Source organism: Carlito syrichta, unplaced genomic scaffold, assembly GCF_000164805.1.
Source record: "Carlito syrichta isolate Samal-C Ts95f unplaced genomic scaffold, Tarsius_syrichta-2.0.1 Scaffold311906, whole genome shotgun sequence".
NCBI lineage: Eukaryota > Metazoa > Chordata > Mammalia > Primates > Tarsiidae > Carlito > Carlito syrichta.
The window spans coordinates 64,061-75,578 of record NW_007256002.1 but is presented as its reverse complement, the minus strand read 5'-3'; the positions used below and the strand labels follow the sequence as shown (position 1 = coordinate 75,578).

The window sequence follows — 11,518 nt, the reverse complement described above, 5'->3', positions numbered from 1 at the left end:
TTTTTTTTTTTTATTATTGTAGAGATGAAGGCTCGCCAAGTTGCCCAGGTGGGTCTCGAACCCACGGGCTCAGGTAATCCACTTACCTCAGCCTTCCAAAGCGCTCGGATTACAGGCTGAGCCACCAAGCCTGGCCAAAAAAAAAAAAAAGATTTTTAACTTAAATTTTTTAAAACTTGGGAAATTGACACAAGTATTACATTGGAAGCTGTGAAGGCTGTTTTTAATTATAAATAATAATGAACCATTCGTGTACTTCAGACACCTGAGCAACTTCCCTCATAGGAATGGCAGCATTTCCTTTTGTTCTGAATAACTGAGGGACTCAGGTAACAGCCATGAGTTACTGAGACTCCCAGCACGTGGGGAAGAGGACCTGGCCCTGAAGGAGGGAATCTGAGTGAGGCACCAGAGTACCCACTAAGCCACTTACATTTCAGTGTCTTGAATTGCCTCTGTATACACTTTACCCAATTTTCTAATAGCAGTTCTGCCTTTTTTATGGATTTGTAATTGCTATATACATTTTATAAATCTTGATTTTTTGTTTTTGTTTTTGAGACAGGGTAGCAGTAGCACAATCACAGCTCATCACAGCCTCAAACTCCTGGTCTCAAGCAATCCTTCTGCCTTAGCCTTCCAAATAGCTGGGACTACAGGTGCACACCTCCACACCCAACTAATATTTTTGTTTGTTTGTTTGTTTGTTTGTTTGTTTGTTTGTTTGTTTGTAGAGATGAGATCTCACTTTCTTGCCCCGGCTGGTCTCAAACTCTTGGTCTCAAGCAATCCTCCTGCCTTAGCTTCCCAAGGCTGGGATTACAGGCGTGAGCCACTATGTCCAGCCTAGAAAAGAGCTAATCTTTTCCCACATTCTTTTATTATTATTATTATTATTATTATTATTATTATTATTATTGCCTCCTGAGTCTATGCATGAAATTCACTGTTTGTCTGTTCAGGACTCATCTATTGTTCCTAAAAAAAACAGACTGTAGCCAGGCTCAGTGGCTCAGCCTGTAGTCCCGTGCCTTGGGATGCTGAGGTGAGTGAATTGCCTGAGCCCGTGGGTTCGAGACCCGCCTGGGCAACTTGGCGAGACCTCATTTCTACAGTAAATCAAAAAATTAGATGGGCTTGGCAGCACGCGCCTGTAGTTCCAGCTACTTGGAAGGCTGAGGTGGAAGGATCACCGGAGCCCAGCAGGTCGAGGCTGCGGTGGCCGGGAGCGGCCACTGCACTCCAGTCTGGGCGACAGAGTGAGACTCCACACACACAAAAAATTTTGTTATGCAGCATTACTCTCATAAACCATTTGAAAATTTATCTACATTTGTATCTGTGTGGGATAGGAATTCTAACTTAACGATTTTCCAAATTAATATCTAATATCACCACCTATTGTATAATTCATCCTTATTCCTCCCTCTCCCTGTACACTCTTATTTGAAATACCATATTCATCACTTCTAGGCCATACTCATTATATACTGAACTCCCCCATATAGATGAAACTATTTCTGGACTCTCTCCTCTGCTTCGCTGAATTATTTGTCTATTCTTGTGCCAATCTCGCAATGTTTTACTCACTATAGCTTTATAGTATATTTTGCCATCTAATAGGGAAAATTCTTCACCATTGTTCTTTTTCAAAATGTTCTTGGCTGGACTTCAGCATTTTCTCTTCCAGATGAACTTAGAATTTGTGGTCAAGTTTCATTAAAAGTTCAGGACCCATCAAATTCTTTGTTTCTAAATGTTCCTCCTTTTCTAGTCACTGATCTGTTTCTCTTTGTCCCCACCCCACTTCCCTTAAGCAGCACATATGGTCATCAGCAAGGCACTCCCAAAATTCTAAGAATTAAACTATTAGAACCCCCACTTTATTTATTTATTTTTTTGAGTTGGAGTTTCACTTTGTCGACCAGACTGGAGTGCAGTGGCCGCTCCCGGCCACCACAGCCTCGACCCACTGGGCTCCAGCGATCCCTCCGAGTAGCCAGAATTACAGGTGCGCGCTACCACGCCCGACTGATTTTTGATTTATTGTAGAGATGAGGTCTTGCCAAGTTGCCCAGGCGGGTCTCAAACCCGCGGGCTCAGGCAATCCACTCACCTCAGCCTCCCAAGGGCGCGGGATTACAGGCTGAGCCACCAAGCCCAGCTAGAACCCCCACTTTATAAAGAAAACTAGGAACATATAGAAAGCAATAATCATAGACTATTCCTACGGTCAGAAGTAGGAAGCACAGACCTAATTAGTTAGACTTTAAAAACTTATTTTAACAAATACAAAGAATGGGCCAATCACAGAAGGTCAATGATGCAAGTACAGAAAAAAAGGATAAGCATGAAAGGAAGCAGATACAATGTTCAGTTCATGACTGGCCACAATACAGGGATAAGTGGGTATGCTGCCTATGTCCTGCTTATAACCCCTCAGCACGATCCAGTTCAGTGTCCACCAGCCCGACTTTTTTTTTTTTTTTGAGTCAGAGTCTCACTCTGTCACCCTGGCTGGAGTGCAGTGTCATGCTCAAGACCACTGCAGCCTCGATGGCTCAGGCCATCCTTCCGCCTCACCCTTCCAAGTAGCTGAAACTACAGACCATGCCTGGCTAATTTTTTGATTTATTGTAGAGATGAGATCTCGTCAAGATGCATAGGCTTTTCTCAAATCTTTGGGCTCAGGCAGTCCTCTCATCTCGGCCTTCCAAAGTACTGGGATTATAGACTTGAACCACCATGCCCGACCATCCAGCCTGACTTCTAACCATCACATCTGTGTCTCTTGACCTGAGGACTCTCTGGTCACCACCAGAGCTCATTCTGCCCATACACATAGTAAATTGGATATGTCAGCAAACTAGGTTGGGTGCTTACCCAACCTAGTCCCTGGTCAGGAGCATCACTCAGCCAGTGATTTAGGAGAGTTGGCACATAAAGACCCCAGATCTCTTGCTCCTAGAGTGCATTAAAATCAAGATGCTACACTGGCCCACAGTGTCTTCAATGAGACTCTTCAGTTGCCCACAGTGGTCACTTGTCTGATAACATACCTATACCAACTTCTTTCCCAGTTTTCACTCTGCCACCACTGTTTCCTGAGACCGCTTCCACTTCCCAAATAAACAACTTGCACTCAAATCCTTCCCAAACAAAGAGGGCAGTCCCCTGACCCAAAGTTTTAACCTATCCGGCTTTAGTGGCAGGCCTTCTCCCATCCCAGTCATGGCAAGAACAGCTGATCAAAGCTTCTTACCTTCAAACCCCACCCTCATAAAAACTACCACCCCTAATCCTGATTCCAAGCTCATGAAGAAACCTTCTAATGAGACCTGGTTTCCCAGATGGTTTTCCTGTAGAAAAAGAGGGGACATTGACTAAAGGCATCAATGTCCAGGCCCGAGCAGTTTGGTCTCTCATTGCCAATGAATACCTGGCAAGTAGTTTACACTTACACTTGTAAGCTTGAACAATGAAACTTTGTTCTGAGTGAGATGGAGCCACTCTTAGTATTGACAAAATTGTGTTTCCAAGCCTACCATGATGAGAACCAGACTCTGGGCCAAGGAGACTTCCCAAGATAACACTGTTTCATAAAGGGCCTTATGGAGGTCAACCTGCCTCTCCTGCCAGCACCCTACCTGGCCACACACCCTTCTTATGGGTTTCGGTGGCAGTGTTTCACTTCTATTAAGGGAAGCAATAGATGGCTTCACACTTTTTCAAACCTCGTTGCTCCCTTTTAGCAGAAACGCCTCCATGTTCCCTAAAGTACTTTAGCTCCCAAGGGGCTGGCAATGCCAGGAACTCCATTTCCTGTTAGACTTCTCTCTTCTACCTGAGTCATTCTAAACTGCCGGTTATGGACATGATCATCATAATTCTGGATTTTCTGAGACAGCCCAGATTTCAAATATCCTGAACTTTAACCTTAAACCATTAAAATATCCTTGGAATTCCAAAATTGCTGTGTCCAACTAACCTCTCCCATATTGCATTAACACTGGGATATAGCCCAAAACAATTTTTGTAAGATGATGTGTCCTTGATGTTGGTTTGGTTTGCAAATTCTATTATAAAAGATTCCTGAGTTATGATACACACACATCCCTGAGCCATTTCTAACTCAGTCACGCAGGCTCTTATATTTAACCAAAGGAGTCCTTTGAACCAAACACAAGATTCCTTTTTATACATTGTGTATCTTAAAGAATACAACCTCTTGAACTGAAGTTGCCTCACACCAATGTGAATTTTTTAAGAAAGGAAGAAGAGACAGTCAAGCCATTGTTCCCAGAACACCAGTGGCCCAGGGGCCCCACTGAGATGAGGAAATTCTGTGGCTGCTATGGAGCTGTCCACCAGGGAGGTGCTGACAATTTCCCGGAGTTAGACAGGGACTGCCCTCAAGAGCTGTGAAAAAGCCCCCTTCACACCCCTACCAATACTCTATCCCCAGAAAAATGCAAAATACTGTGAGAGTTTAGGGAAACACAGGCCATGTCTCCCAGTTGGTATAGGGAAGACTAGAATTGGTCCCGAGTCTTCTGAATCTTCTCCACTTTACTCAAATCTGGACACATCTGTCCAGGACTCCTTTTCTCTGATTCTAAATATTCTGTGTTATGGATGCTGTCAATACCCTAAAGATGCTAATTCTGACAGACCTAATAGGAAAACAAGATTAACTGCTGGAGAGGAAGAAGCTGTGTCCGCAGTTCCTCTCCCACATCCTAGCATTTCCTTCCTTCTCCCTTTCCCATAAGAATAAGGACCTGAGGCCCTACACGTCTCCTGACTCATAGGGCTTGGAAAAATATACTGACTGCTTTTGAAGGAATGGCTGGTTGCCTTTGATGCGTGCGGCAGACTGGCTGACTCTGAACAAGTCACCCTTCCCCTCTCAGCTTCCTCACCTCATACGTAAGATGAGAAATGCCAGGGAGTCACACCCCTTTTCCCGCCTCCCTGTCCTCTGGCCATCTTTCCTTCTCCCCTCAGTTACACGCCGTCCTGCCAGGACTACAACCTCCTTGCAAAGAATTTCCACCACTCAAGTTCTCCAGCACTAAGAACCGCTGACATGAACTCTGGAAGCAGGGACCTAGGGTGGGTATTGGCATCCTGGTGAACCTGAGAGTCTTGGGCCTAGAGTATGTTGAATGAGGGAGAGGGGCAAAAGCAAAGAGTCACAAACGTGGAGGAAATACAGGAGCATTGTGTGTCTCTCTCTTTTTTAAGATAATATTTTACTTTTATAAAAATAATACATGCTTATTAGAAAGAGTTCAAACGATATTGTGGAGCACAACAAAAATATTTTAAAATCTTCAAAATTCCACCATTGCAAAATAATCATGACTGACACAAGTGGACATAGTTGCAGATAACGCCCTCCTTTTATGCACAGAGATATGGATAGATAGGTAACTAAAAATGGAATTAATGGAAGTATGGATAGACAAATAAAAAGAGCTGGTTTGAGCCGGGCTCGGTGGCTCAGCCTGTAATCCCGTGCCTTTGGGAGGCTGAAATGAGTGGATTGCCTGAGCCCGCGGGTTCAAGACCCACCTGGGCAACTTGGCAAGACCTCATCTCTACAATAAATCAAAAAATTAGCCGGGCATGGTAGCGTGCACCTGTAGTTCCAGCTACTTGGAAGGCTGAGGCGGAAGAATCGCCGGAGCCCAGCAGGTCAAGGCTGCGGTGGCCAGGAGCGGTCACTGCACTCCAGTTTGGGCGACAGAGAGACTCCAACTCAAAAAAAAAAAAAAAGAGCTGGCTTATAAAGGATTCCTACTTTACATGCTATTTAACAAAAGATATAAAATTTAATTTTCCTTGAGAGGACAAAGACATTAATTTTAAGCTAATGGAATTGCTTAACAGTGTATTGTCCACAGAGATCTTATTTCTCAAAGACACTGTACCTCTAAGGTTAAGAAAATGTGTTACTATGGGCTGGGTATGGTGGCTCACACTTGTAATTTCAGCACTTTGGGAGGCTGAGGCAAGAAGATTGCTTGAACCCAGGAGTTCGAGACCAGTCTGGGCGACATAGTGAGACCTTATATCTACAAAAAAAATCAAAAAAGTAGCTGGGTGTGGTGGTACCTTCTGGTAGTCCCAGCTATTTGGGAGGTTGAGGCAAGAGGATTGCCTGAGCCCAGGAGGTTGAGATGATGGTGAGCCATGATCATACCACTGCACTCCAGCCCGGGTGACAAAGTAAGATCTAGACTCAGAAAAGTATTAGCCAGGTGCTGTGGCTCATGCCTATAATCTCAGCGCTTTAGGATGCTGAGGCAAGAGGATTGCCTGCGATCAGGGGTTCCGAAAGCAGCCTAGGCAACATAACAAGACCTCATCTCTACAATAAATAAGAAAATTAGCACATGCCTGTGGTTCTAGCTACTTGGAAGGCTGAGGCAGAAGGATCACCTGAGCCTAAGCAGGTAGAGGCTGTGGTAGCCGTGAGCATGCCACTGCACTCAAGCCTGGGTGACAGGGTGAGACTCCAGCTGGAGTGCAGTGGCACGCTCATGGTCACTGCAGCCTGGATCTGCTGGGTTCACGTGATCTTCCGCCTCAGCCACGCCCAGCTAACTTTTTTGACTTATTGTAGAGACGAGGTCCCTCCAAGTTGCCTAGGCTGGTCTCAAACTCCTGGACTCAGACAATCTCCTTGCCTCTGCCTCCCAAAGTGCTGGAATTACAGGCATAAACCCCCCTGCCCAGTTGGAATAATCTTTTTAACATTCCTCAGTTTAGGCAATATCACTTGACTAGCCGCTATAAAAGATAAGGAAATTGGCACTCTTACAGTTTTTCCCATTTCCCCTCCCCCACTTCCCAAACATTATGAGTAATACTTTTTGTTTTCTATTTTTGTCTTTTAATGTGAGTCATTGTCAGTTCATATGATCAGAATTAAATGGAACATGTAATGGAGAAATGGGATGACATGGATGTTTATTATAGACACCAAAGAATGTCAAAAAAAGAAAAATTAACATTTGTATCCGGTTAAATACATATAATAGTTTCAACTATCTATTAGGAACTATATGCCTGCTTACTATACACCATAATAATAGTTATGTATGATTATCTCCAAATGTCAGATCTAAAAAATAACAATAAAATCAGATGAGTGGATAAACTGGATTATCTCTAAGGCTTTTGCTTTGCCACAAATTTTGAAATTCATTTTCTTTAGAGATTTCCCGTAGAGATTCCTATATGAGTTCAGGGTAAACCTGTCCTGTCTCACAGCAGAGCCAGGGAGCCAGGCTTAATACTAATCGCAACAATTTCTTTTTTTTTTTTTTTTTTTGAGTCGGAGTCTCACTCTGTCACCCAGACTGGAGTGTAGTGGCACACTCCTGGCCACCACAGCCTCAGTCTGCTGGGCCCCAGCAATCCTTCCTCCTCAGTCTTCCAAGTAGCTGGAACTACAGGCACGCGCTACCATGGCCAGCTAATTTTTTTTTTATTTATTGTAGACATGAGGTCTCGCCAAGTTGCCTGAATGGGTCTCGAACCCACAGGCTCAGGCAATCCACTCACCTCGGCCTCCCAAAACGCTGGGATTACAGGCTGAGCTACCGAGCCTGGCCAACAATTTCTAACATTACTGAACATTCACTGCCTGCCAGGCACAGGCTTGGGTACTTTACATATATTGGTTCATTTCACCTCCCAATATTCAGATGAGAGACATACTATAGTCTTTTTTTTTTTTTTTTTTGAGTTGGAGTCTCACTCTGTCGCCCAGACTGGAGTGCAGTGGCCGCTCCTGGCCACCGCAGCCTCGACCTGCTGGGCTTCGGCGATCCTTCCGCCTCAGCCTTCCAAGTAGCTGGAACTACAGGCGCACACTATCACACCTGGCTAATTTTTTGATTTATTGTAGAGATGAGGTTTCGCCAAGTTGCCCAGGTGGGTCTCGAACCTGCGGACTCAGGCGATCCACTCACCTCAGCCTCCCAAAGGCGCAGTTTTACAGGCTGAACCACCAAACCCGGCTATAGTCTTAATTTTAACTTTTTTTTTTTTTTTTTTTTAGTTGGAGTCTCACTGTGTCACCCAGGTTGGAGTGAAGTGGCACACTCACAGCCACTCCAGCTTCAACATGCTGGGCTCCAGCGATCTTTCTGCCTCAGCCTTCCAAGTAGCTGGAACTACAGGCACGCACTACCACGCCCAGCTAATTTTTGATTTATTGTAGAGATGAGGTCTCACCAAGTTGCCCAGGCTGGTCTCGAACCTGTAAGCTCAAGCAATCCACTCACCTCTGCCTCCGAAAGTGCTAGGATTACAGGCTGAGCCACCGAGCCCAGCCAGTCATAATTTTTCAAGTGAGAAAACTGAGGCAGAGTAATTAAATAAAGCTCAAGTTCCCATAACCATTGAATTATAAACCTCAGATATCTGCAACAAGTAGCAGAGCAGAAATTTGAACATTGTTTCCCTGATCTCAGTAACTCGCCAGCCATGCAGCCTTGGGTTAATCACTCACCCTCTCTGGGCCACTGTGTCTTCCATCAACTAGAGACTAATAAGGACTTCCCTGCCTGTTACCCAGGGCTTCACTGAGGATCAATAAGCAGTGCCTGGGAAAGAGCTTTGCAAAGCAGTGTTATTATCATCTTCCCCTCCAGAATTTACCATGGCCTTCAGCCAGTGGCCTTGGTCAGGACTCAGGCAGGAATCAGCCTGTGCTGATTGGAAAAACATTACCATGAGGCCACAAAAACAAAACAGTCCTCCTGCCAGAAGACAGTTAGATGGGGTGGGCAGGAGTTCCGATGGCCGTGAACACTTTACCAAGTTCATGTTCAGGGTGAATTATAGTGAGACATTATTTGTTCATGTGGTTCACTGTCAAACTACTACTTAGCAGCAGAGGTCATTGCATGGCAGAAATGTCAAGAAGGCCATTGGCTATGGTCTCCCCTCCTTTGGGCTAGTTGCTTTTTCTCAGGCCCTCAGCACTTATTCTCCCTTGAAGCAGACACTCTTGACCTGGCTGAGCTACCCACCTGCCTCTCCTGATATGATGCCTGAAAGGTGAGGGCCAGAGAAAGGCCTTTTTATAACTCAGGCGGCTTAAAGGAGGATACCTCCAGGCCAGGATTTGGAGTCCTGGGGGCCCTGGGTGGCAGAAAAGCTGATTTCTGGCCCCAACTCAAAACCATGACCTTGGGCAAGTCCCTTCTCCTCTCAGGGGCTTTGTTTTCCCATCTAGAATACAAGGGCTTCCTGGATGCTCTACCAAGGCCCTTCTACCTCTGCCCTCATGCTGACTATTCTTAGGAGAGGTGCAATGTGGATAAGACTGGCTGTGATTTATCTGGGAGATTTCCAGCAAAAGAGGAATCTGGGGAGCACAGACCAAGACAAACTGCAGTTTAAAAACCCTTGGCCAGCGGAGTAAAGTTGTAAAGCCACAGAAATTGGTTTGCAGGGCAAAGAGAAGATACTACTGGCAGAAGGTGCATATGGGGACAGGTTTTGGCTTTTTTTGAGTTAGAGTCTCACTCTGTCACCTAGACTGGAGAGCAGTGGCATGCTCCTGGCTACCACAGCCTCAACCTGCTGGGCTCAGGCCATCTTTCTGCCTCAGCCTTCCACGTAGCTGGAACCACAGGTGCATACCACCACACCTGGGAAATTTTTTTGATTATTGTAGAGATGATGTCTCACCAAGTTGCCCAGGCTAGTCTCGAACCCCTGGGCTCAGGTAATCCTCTCACCTCGACCTCCCAAAGTGCTAGGATCACAGGCTTGAACCACTGCACCCAGCCTATATGCAGTGACTTCTAATAAAATTCAGTCATGGCCACGTTGGAAGCTTAGGATTAACTACCAATCCCACCTCACTAGACTGGAATTGACTATAGGTAGAGTTCTTGTGATGGCCATTTCTGGTCTCTCTGCCTGACATGACTGTACATCCTCCCCCCACTTCTCCTTCTTGGGATCCCCATCTTACATAGACCCACATAAATCCTCACTAGACCCGTCACTTCCTTCCACAGATCCCATTTACTAACTGGTGATAATTTTCCCTATCTCCTTTAGAAATTTTCTTTTTAACTGTGGTAAGCCAAAAAAAACACAACGCAAAATTTATCACCTTAACCATATTAAGTGTATAACTCAATAGTGTTGCATATACTCACATTGTGGTTCTCCATCTGCCCTTTTGCAACTGCCTGAAAGTCTTGAAGTGACAGAGTCCTCATTTGTGATGATTAGATTGCTTCCAGAAGTTTGACTTCCCTTTGCTCCTGCACAACTCTGTGTAGAGCTGAAGTGCAGGAGGTTCATACTTGACCTCAAATGCATTCTGCTAATGGCTATTATAAGTTATCTGCACATTTCGCTAACTCTGTGGATAAAAGCAGGTCACTTCCTTGCAACAAAGAGCCCTGGACTGGACAGTGGCATGGGCTCCCTTCCAGGGACCAGTCTCAGAAAGGGCCAGATCCACGTGTGCTCATAACAGATGAGGAGCTGGGCTCACCATGTCAGATGGGGGCACCAGAGGACTGTGCCTTTAAGAATGGCAGGTGTTGGCCAGGCACAGTGGCTCATGCCTATAATCCCAGCACTTTGGGAAGCCGAGGTGAGAGGATTGCCTGAGTGCATGGGTTCAAGGCCAGTCTGGGTAACTTAGTGAGACCTCATCTTTACAATAAATCAAAAAATTAGCTGGATGTGGTGGCACGTGCCTGTAATTCCAGCTAATTTAAAGACTGAGGCAGAAGGATCAAGTGAGCACAGCAGGTCGAGGCTGAGGTGGCCATGAGCAGCATGCCATTGCATTCTGGGTGACAGAGTGAGACTCCAACTCAAAAAAAAATGGCAGATGCCTGCCTGTGTGGTCCTAGCTTTGGCCTTTAGAGTAGGCACTTGGAAGAAGCAAGTTATACAATGTCAGATTCCTTATCTGAAAAATGGGAATAATATCCACCTTACCGATTATTTAAAAGTCTGAAATATAGCCGGGCTCGGTGGCTCAGCCTGTAATCCCGCACCTTTGGGAGGCTGAGGTGAATGGATTGCCTGAGCCCGCGGGTTCGAGACCCACCTGGGCAGCAAGACCTCATCTCTACAATAAATCAAAAAATCAGCAGGCGTGGTAGCGCATGCCTGTAATTCCAGCTACTCGGAAGACTGAGGCAGAAGAATCACCGGAGCCCAGCAGGTCGAGGCTGTGGTGGCCGGGAGCGGCTACTGCACTCCAGTCTGGGTGACAGAGTGAGACTCCACCTCAAAAAAAAAAAAAAAGTCTGAAATATATGATGCTCATGAACTACTTATTTTGGAGTCTGACATATGGTAAGTACTTTTTTTTTTTCAAGTTTAATTTTTCAAATTCATTTATATTTTGTAATATCCTATACTTTATGTCTATTTTTTACCTTTTCATTTATTTGATAAATAAAATTGTGTGTGTGTGTGTGTATATATATATATTTTTTTTTTTTTTTTTTTTTTTTTG

General features: G+C 45.1%; 1 pseudogene; it reads left to right on the top strand.

Moving 5' to 3' along the window:
- Positions 1-11,518, top strand: part of LOC103271786 — a 20,126-nt pseudogene that overhangs the window by 6,301 nt on the left and 2,307 nt on the right.